This window comes from the organism of the source record quoted next, unplaced genomic scaffold, assembly GCF_019419815.1.
Source record: "Pyrus x bretschneideri cultivar Hongxiangsu unplaced genomic scaffold, Pyrus_bretschneideri_v1 Contig267, whole genome shotgun sequence".
Lineage (NCBI taxonomy): Eukaryota > Viridiplantae > Streptophyta > Magnoliopsida > Rosales > Rosaceae > Pyrus > Pyrus x bretschneideri.
Genome location: NW_025999576.1, coordinates 208949 through 216078, shown reverse-complemented (window position 1 = coordinate 216078; position 7130 = coordinate 208949).

Below are 7130 nucleotides of genomic sequence, written 5' to 3'. Positions count from 1 at the left end.
GAAAATGAATTAGTTAAACAACCCAAGGGTGACATCAAAGTGAGAGGATAAAAAAGGGCAAGTCAACACACCTTTCAGTTCTGTTATACCTAAAATCTATCTTAGACCGTAGAACAGTCTTTGCCAACCATTCATAGTTTGAGAAAAAACCAATTACACTACTATCATAATTTTAACAACTCATTAAAACAAGAGATTATAGAACAGTCTTCTTTCCCAACAAATTATATCAAATAACCCTGTTTCCACGATCATAATTTGAATTTTCCTACAATGATCTGTGATGGCTGCTGCTGTTCTCTGCGGAGAAAAGTTTGGACCTGCCATCCCACACTACTTTACCACCAATGACATGAACAAATGCGTAAAAGATATCATGCCGAAAACCACCATCATCAAAAGCTTAAGCAGTAGATTCGCCAACTGACAACAAATTAAACTAGCTGGAGTCTTTTCGCAACTACTTAACAATGTTGATCAAGTCCTTGAACCTACATATGCCAATAGGTTATATAGTTATAATCTTACTGAACAAACTAACAGTGTGGTTTGTTTATCAAAGAAGTAAAGCGTTTTTTTAAGGCTCTTGCCCGGAAAACATATCATGACGAGCGCGCTATGTTTAACCATACATTCTGACGGTGCAAAATCGAATTCAGGACTCCTCTGATCTTGAATGCAACTGATATCAGTTCAAGTTTATTTCTGTTTTTCAACATGATTTATCAACTGTCTTTTGAACTTGTGGGGTTATGTTTTTGGGGCTGTTTTCCGGATTTGTCGTGTATAATACCAGGTTCTAGGCAGTTTGAGTAGCCTCCAGCTACAAGATTTGTCAAATAACAATTCGACAGGCGAATACGGGTTTAGTGTGTTGTGGTTTTTTGTCTTTCCATGTAAGGATTTAAAAGTGGTAGAGTTCTATGTAATATACGTTTTGTTTTAGTCACTCCATACAAGGTTTCATATAAAAAACGTACAATTTAACAAATTATTGAAACGTGTCCAAATATAAAAATGTTTAAATTAATGAGTTTTTTTTTTCGATTCTCATCAAAACGGAATTTGAACCACGTTATTGTCAGCCCATTGCGAGGCTAAAGTCACCCCCTCCTCCTGATATAAATAATATCTTTTGTTCTAAAAAAAAAGAAAAAAATTGAACGTTTTTGTTTTTTTCAATTGTAAACTAGAGTGATAGTTTATAGGGTCAGATCCTAAATTTTACTCTAGTATTTAGTACCATATAATAAGGTATTTGCCTAACATAAGAATATTTTCAAGAATGCTAGGTACCTTTCCCTTTGTACCTTCACGTTTTGCCTTCTTTTTTTTACGATCCTACATAGTTGCTTGATAAAATCGTTTATTTTGTGACCATGACCTCTGCAAAAAATCAATCAGATAAAAAATTGTTGATCTTTCTATTAACATTATCATGATCTTTAGATATTGATTTAGAAATAACCGACTGTCATCGAAATTGGATAGCTATATTATACCTTAAATCTTTGATTGTATGTTGACGATGTTAACCTTATCAGTTTAACAATTAAGATTTAATTTTTCACGATTTTAACTTATTAGAGCATTTCCGATGGGGACTTTATCCTCCATGAGACTACTACATTTCAAGTGTAAGATCCCACTGTGAACACGAAAGTTCCTTGAAACAAGAAACAAGAATAACGTGTACAAAATAATATTTTGTGTTTAATGATTTTGGGGTTACGATCTCTCTCAAATTTGGTCCTCTGATTCTATCTTCGTAGGGTGTAGGTTTGTGGATGAGTTGTTGATCCAAAGGGCCGTCGGGGCTTGATCTAAGGATGAACAGTTGATGAACGGATGATGAATGATGAACACTTTCTTCAAGGGCCGTCGGGGCTTGATCTTGAATAATGGTTGTGTGGATTTCTTCAAGGGCTTTTGGGCTTGATCTTGAAGGTTGATGGATGAGCGGATCTTCAATGGCTTTTGGGCTTAATCTTGAAGAACGATTGGATGTGTGGATTTGTTGAGGTTGTTGATCCAAGGGGCCGTTGGGGCTTGATCTTAGGATGAACGATGAACAATTTCTTTAAGGGCCGTCGGGGCTTGATCTTGAATAAGGATTTAAAGAAGAACGAAGAGAGAGCTTTCTTGATTCTTCGGAATTCTTGGGAATTCGGATGGTTGGAAGCTTTGGAGTTTCAAAGCTTCAAGGATTTGGGGAATTCTCTTCTAATTTTAGAGTAGAGAAATGTATTTGTGGATTCCTTGATGCTTGATACCTTGATGGAGAAGCCTATTTATAGGCTTTGAGAATGAATCACCACCACAAAATATTTTTTTCCTTTCCAAGCACCATTGCCTAATTTTCCCACTTAATGCAATATTGAAATTGAAGTGGTGTAACTTATGGCCTAATTTCCCACTTAATACCATTTTAAACTTGAAGTGGTCTAACTTATGGCCTAATTTCCCACTTAACATCATTTTAAACTTGAAATGTGTATGCTTTGTCATTACCCAAATGAGAAAAACTTGCTTTGATCAGTAATGGATTGAAGTGTGCTTGCCTTGTCATTGCCCAACATGAGAAGAAAAACTTGTTTTGATCCTCAATGGATTGAAATGTACTTGCCTTGTCATTGCCCAAAATGAGAAGAAAAACTTGTTTAATCCTTCAAGGTTATTTCTTCCTATTTTGTTGAGTCACACGCCATGTGTACAATTTGTACAACACGTGGCGTATGCCATGTATGCCTTGACACGTCAAAACTTTAATGCATTGGTGAACATTTGTTTTACTGAAATTTCGATGTCTACAAATGCCCCCACTTCAAGGCGCGTCGTAGACATGTGCTTGACACGTGTAGAAGATGCGTTTTGAAGTCCCTTAATGTAGATGTCAACCCAAGGGCCGTCGAGGCTTGATCTTGAATTGGAATAGAAATTTCTTCAAGGGCCATTGAGGCTTGATCTTGAGTTCGACTGGAAGATTTTCTGGTTTCCTCCAATTGTTGATTTTCCACAGACTTAGTCTTGAATTGGGCTGGAGAATTCTTTTGGTCTCCCCCGAAGGCCTGAACTTACTCCTTTTATCTGGAGTTGAATTTGATTCAAGGGTGGTGAACACTTGATTTTGAATCAGGCTTGTGATTTCTTCAAGGGCCATCGAGGCTTGATCTTGAGTGAAAATAGGACCATGAGCGGTTTCAGGATTCAGACACATGGCAGGCAAGCACGAGGTGGAGGTGATGACCTGTTTCTTTGTTCAATCTTTCCAATTCGTATTGAAGAGGGTTAGAGGATGACTCAGCATATGCAGTTGTTGCGTTTGCTGACGATCCACAAGATTGATGTTTCATTGTCACTCATCTTAGCTGTTCTCCAAGTAGATGTGGTCCCTTCTCTGGAAGTGTATTAACCGTTGAAGATGACTACTCGAGAGCAACGCTAGGTAAGCAACCAGGGAATAGATTCCAGGTAGTCGGTTCCAGATCGGAAGACTGACTCCAAGTGCCGGCTGATTGCTCTCTTTCACTTTGTCATGCGAGTAAGAACAAGGACAAAGGAAAGGACATGGAGAAAGCATGATATGAGATACTTTTGCTTTTGAAGAAGCAGCGAACGAATCAACACATATATTTGTTGTGCTTGTCTCCATATGCTTCGATGTATCATTTTCACTTGCCTTACTTGCTCCCCTTGCAGAAGTGGTATTTCCTTATGCAGGTTTGGCATCTTCTCTTGTAGTATTTGTCCTCTGATACAGGAGTGGAATGCAAACCTTGCATTTGAATGGACCATCACTTCTTGGTGGCAGCGCAAGTTTGAGTAGAGATTCCGACATATTGCTTTCTCTGTCCTTGTCTTGGCAGGTGAGAACAAGGGCAAAGGAAAAGACAGGGAAAAAGCATGATATGAGATACCTTTGCTTTAGCCCTTGATGATATGAGATACTTTTGCTTTTGAAGAAGCAGCGAACGAATCAGCACATATATTTGTTGTGCTTGTCTCCACATGCTTCGATCTACCGTTTCCTCCTGCCTCATCTGTACTCCAGGCATCTGGTATCTTCTTTGGGGATACATCAATAGTTGAAGATGAGTACTTGAGAGCAGGGCTGGGAGTGCGCCCTCAGAGGTGAGGAAGAGTTGGGCATTTTTTTTTTTTTTTGCAGGTCTGCCTTGCGATAAAAGATGAAGGTTGACATATATAGGGATTTCCCAATAGCAAGTGGTGGTACTGTTCCTTTACCATTGTCGACAACTGTTGGGTAATTGAACAGTAAGATTCACGCGTTCTCAACTTTGTCAGAAATCTTTGACAAAGTTGCCCGTGATTTCTGCAAAGCTGGGGTTGCATATGAAGGGTGATGACAAATCTGGAAGAGCCCAGCTTTTGAAATTCAGAGAGTGATGACTCTTCGATCCTTGAATAAGCGGCCCAGCTTTTGAGGTTCGGAGGGTGTTACCTCTTTGATTTCTGAACAAACGCTTCTTCGATTTTTGAGCAAGCGTCTCTTCGATTTCTGAACAAATGCTTCTTCGATTTTTGAGCAAGCGCCTCTTTGATTTCTGAATGGAAAACAGTAGTGCGGATGCGGCTTTGTCAGAGATCTTTTGACAAAGTTGAACGCGTTTTCTGAAAAGCCGAAAAAGCGTCGCCTAACTTACGCCTTTTATCTGGCTTTTGAGATTTTGAAGAGTGGTGTCTCTTCCATTTTTGAATCGGTGGTCGTGTCGCCTCTCCTCTTTATAGAGGTATCGATTGCGTCCAACATGCACATCTTGAAGGTTGCTTATTCTTGAAAATCATCTCCGGTGTATTTTGTTTTAACAGCCCCTTGAGATTTTTCTCCATCCGACCCTTCTCTTTTAACACCTTTGAAAAATGGCCAACCCATCTAACATTTGCTTAGATTTGAGTCTCAGCAGTGCGCCGCGTCAGGGTAAGGTATGGTGCCCGTCTTTTTTATCTTCTAATGGCCCTCTTACAGGTGAAGACTCTGTGATGACGGATGCAACAACAGTTACGATAGCAGCTAGGAACCTCCTTACTCCCAAAGATAGTAGGCTGCTTTCAGGACGGTCCGATGAGTTGGCCGTTCAAGAGTCCCTCACTCTCAGTGTTCAGTGTGCGGGCTCTGTGTCCAACATAGGCCAACGCCTGCTCGCTCGATCCCGTCAAGTGGAATCATTGATGGCAGAGGTGGAAAATCTTAAGCAAGAGATCAAACAGCTTAAGTACGAGAATAGAAGTTTGCATGTGCTTGCAAATAACTATTCGACGGGCATGAAGAGGAAGCTTGATGAGCTGCAAAAATCTGAAGGTCGAATTCAAAGTGACCGTCAAAGGCTTGCGACTTATCTCCAGAGGCACCTTTTTCCTGGGTCATCTAGCGTTCCACCCAGTATTGAGGCCTCGAATGCTCTATCTTCAATGCCTCCCGCTCCGATGCCTTCTGCTCCGATGCCTTCCGCTTCTAGAGTTTTGCCACGTAGTGGATCTTCACGTGAACAACCTTTGTGAAAGCTCCATCTTTTTTTTTTTTTTTTTTTTTTTGATGATGTAATAAAATTGGCTTTCTTTAATGAAACATTTATTTATTTATTTTGATGTGACTGTACTTGAAGTTTTGAAGTTTCAAGTTGCCTACGTACTCTTCCAAAGAAGGGATCAAGTCATAACGTAGTTCAAATGAGTGATGGTTTTGATGATGATTTTGCCGTACACAGTTTATGCTCTTGCGGGCCAGGAGCGTGGTACATGGAAGACTTGTGCTGCTTGAACTTGTATTTGTCGCAAAGCTCGTCCACGAGTCGGTTGGAGAACTGCTTTCCGTTGTCAGTGATAATGTAGCGAGGCACCCCATATCGGTGGATGATATGCTCCTTGATGAAACGAACAACAGTTTCCTTTTTTACTTCCCTTAAAGGTATGGCTTCAGCCCACTTGGAGAAGTAATCTGTTGCAGCTAGGATGTAAGCTTCCCCTGCAGATGACTTTGGCGTAATTGGTCCTACAACATCCAATCCCCATGCGTCGAGCGGCCATGAAGCAACTGTAGGGTGTAATGGTTCAGGCGGTTGATGTATGAAGTTGGCGTGGAATTGGCTGGCTTGGCATCTTTTGGCGTGTTCCAGGCAGTCCTTCACCATGCTCGGCCAGTAGTAACCCATTCTTTTAAGCTGGAAGTGTAGCTTTTGGTCCAGACTGATGTGCCCCACACACACCTGAATGTGCTTCTTCCATGGCTTGATTAACTTCTTCCTCACCTAGGCATCTCAGGAGTACTCCTTCAAAAGAGCGTCGGTAGAGTGTTCCTTTGTAGTAAAGGAAGCGAGGTGCTCGTCGACGTATTTCGGAACGGTGTCTAAGATCATCTGGAAGCTTTCCGTGCTCTAAGTAGTCGATCAACGGCTGTCTCCACTCTTCAGCATCGACTGGAAGTACCGAGATGACATTTGTATCATCTAGTGACATTTCATTAACGAGCGGAATCACCCATCTTTTGCAAACTGGCACATCTGCAACTTCATCTTTTCCTAGTGTCATACTCGAGGTTAGATTGGCGAGAGCGTCTGCCATTTGATTTTCCTTTCTTGGCACATGTTCTAGTGTCACGGCTTCGAACTTTTGTAGCAGTTAAGTCGCTAGCCTCAAGAGCTGTGATTTCCATGTTGATCGCCATTTGGAGCCCGATGATCAATGATTGGTACTCAGCAACATTGTTGGAGCATGGCTCACTCAGTTGGAAGGAGTAAGGTAGTATTTGCCTTTGTGGTGACATGAATACTACTCTTGCCCCCGCTCCGTCTGCTCGTGCGGATCCGTCGAAGAACATCGTCCATGTCGGGAAGATGTCGATGTAGAACACCTCCTCGTCAGGCAAGTCGTCTGAGATTTTCCAATCAGCCGGGATTGGATGATCAGCAAGGAAGTCTGCTAGCGCTTGTCCCTTGACGGCTTTAGCTGGGACGTAGATGATCTCATATTGATTAAGAAGCAAAGCCCATTTAGCGAGTCGCCCTGTCAAGACTGGCTTAGACATAACGTATTTGACAGGGTTGGCTTTAGCAACCAAGTGGATGGTGTAAGCATGCATGTAATGTCTGAGTTTCTGAATGGCAAACACCAAA